Source organism: Lipotes vexillifer, unplaced genomic scaffold, assembly GCF_000442215.2.
Source record: "Lipotes vexillifer unplaced genomic scaffold, Lipotes_vexillifer_v1.1 scaffold921, whole genome shotgun sequence".
NCBI lineage: Eukaryota > Metazoa > Chordata > Mammalia > Artiodactyla > Lipotidae > Lipotes > Lipotes vexillifer.
The window spans coordinates 2,678,186-2,680,938 of record NW_006787800.1 but is presented as its reverse complement, the minus strand read 5'-3'; positions in this window follow the sequence as shown (position 1 = coordinate 2,680,938).

The following is a 2,753-nucleotide window of genomic DNA, read 5'->3' as shown; positions in this document are numbered from 1 at the left end:
GCAAATGCACATTTTCTCCCTTGTGTTTGTCTCTTCCCCTCTTTTTAGTGCCTGTCCAACATTTATATCATTATCTACTAGAAATATCCATTAGACATCTTATTGAACTCTCAAATTCATATGTTCGGAGGACAGCTTCCCTGTGGTTCCTTCCTCCCCCCATCCTTCCACATTCTCCTTGGAGGGCAGCTTCACCATTGACCTGGCCTACATCCTGTCAGTCACCTGATCCTGTGGACTTTTCCCTTCTGTATATCTGGAAATCTGTCCCTTCCTTCCAACTCCCACTTTTGTCCTCGTTCTTTCTCTGAATCAACTGCAGAAATGTATTTCTGCAGGTCTGCGCATATCCAGCCCAAGTCAGAGTGACCTTTCTAAAACCCAAATTGGGTTATGTCATTTCTTCTGACAACCTCAGTGACTTACCCATTGCCTTCAGGTTTCGATCCAAACTCTTTATAATTGGACCTCTGCCTTTTTGTTCAACTTCCCTCATTAACCTTGTCTATATGCTCTCTGCATTCCTTTTTTAAAGTAGTTTGTTCCCTCAGTCAATGGTCCATTCTTTCATTTGCTCGTCAGACATTTATTGGCCACCTATATGGGTCAGGCACTATGCTTAAGTATGAGGCAATCAACAGAACCAATCCTTAGACCTTTCACTGATCTTTCACACTCTTAATCAGGATCAGCTAGGTTATATTGCCGTGACATTTATCCTGAAATCTCACTGTTATAACACAACAGAGTTTTATTACTTGTGATGGTGCTTATCAGTCATGGGTTTTCAGAGGCTCTGCTCCACACAGGAACTCTCTTCCATTCAAGGGGTTCAGGCTTGTAGCTACACCCGCTGGAACTCACAATTTTCTTGGCACGGTAACAGAGGAGGAAGGAGACTGGATGGTCTTCTCCCTGTCTCAGCCCAAAAGTGACACGTGTCCCTTCTGCTCATATTTCATTACGCAAAACTAGTCAAATGGTCCCACCTAACAGCAAGGGGAGGCTGGGTACCGTAGGCAAGAACATGCAATATCTAGTGAGCATTGTGGTCTGTAGCACAGTCACTGAAATATAATCGGTCACCTGACTTATTGTCTGTCTCATCCATTGAACTTTATTTATTTATTGGCTGCGTTGGGTCTTCGTTGCTGCATGCAGGCTTTCTCTAATTGCGGCGAGCAGGGGCTATTCTTTGTTGTGGTGCGCGGGCTTCTCATTGCAGTGGCTTCTCTTGGGGAGCACAGGCTCTAGGCTCTAGGCGCGCGGGCTTCAGTAGTTGCAGCATGCGGGCTCAGTAGTTGTGGCTCGCGGGCTCTAGAGCACAGCCTCAGTAGTTGTGGTGCTTGGACTTAGTTGCTCCGCGGCATGTGGATCTTCCTGGACCAGGGATCGAACCCATGTCCCCTGTATTGGCAGGTGGATTCTTAACCACTGTGCCACCAGGGAAGTCCCTCATCCTTTGAACTTTAAGTTTCTCAAGAGCTGAGGCTGTATCTGCCTTTCTTTGTATCCTAAGCACAGGGTCATACAGTAGGCTTCTGATGATTTTTTTGTTGAGTGAGTGTCCTTGAACTTGGATTCAACTCAAGTCACTTCCTTTAAGAAACCTTCCCTTACCATCCCCCTACCATCCCCCTGCCAACCTGGGTTAGGTGTCTCTTTCCATTGTCATTGTGGTATCCTGTGCATACCTCAACCATAGCACTCCTTACCCTGTATTAGTACTTTTTTTTTTTTTTCTCCTCTGTCCACTAGATAATCAGTTTCTCTAGGTCAGGGACTATGGCTTTCTTTTAGAAATTCATATTTCTTTTAGAATATTTAGAAATATTCTTTTGAAAATTCGTATTAAACAATTTTAAAGCAATTTTTTAAAACCTAAAAGATGAAACATTGGGCTTCCCTAGTGGTGGGAAGTGGTGGAATCTGGGAAGATTCCACATGCCACAGAGCAACTAAGCCCGTGCACCACAACTACTGAGCCTGCGCTCTAGAGCCCGCGAGCCACAACCACTGAGCCCACTGCCACAACTACTGAAGCCCGTGAGCCTAGAGCCTGTGCTCTGCAACAAGAGCAGCCACCGCAACGAGAAGCCCACGCACTGCAACGAAGAGTAGCCCATGCTCGCCGCAACTAGAGAAAAGCCCATGCACAGCAACAAAGACCCAATGCAGCCTAAATAATTAATTAATTAATTAATTTAAAAATTACTGAGAATTCCCTGGCGGTCCAGTGGTTATATGACTCGGTGCTTTCACTGCAGTGGCCTGGGTTCAATCCCTGGTCGGGGGACTAAGATCTGGCAAGCTGCGTGGTGCAGACAAAAAAAAGAAAAATAAAAAAGAAATAAAATATTACTGTTTTAGCTGAAGCCCTTTATGTAAATCTCCCCACATTTCTTTATTTTTTCACTACACCCTTGTCCCTAATCAATATAATGATTTTTCTGTGTCCATGAGGATACTAAGTTGTCCCAGGAGGGCCACCTATGTCATGAATCCAAGAGTTCATACATGGATGGGTGTGTTTTGTGGGTTCGTTTCTCCATGTCTGCAGGGATATCACCTATCTTGATGAAAAGAGCTTCACAAGAGGTCAGATACACTTGGTTGGCTAGTCCCCCAGTTTGATCTGCCTCAAAATTGCAGAGGTTCTAACCTCTGCATCTCCTGTTCCTGGCTCATTGTAATGCCTAATGAATATTTGTTGAATAAATGACAAAATTTTTTTTCTTAGTGTGTCATTTTCA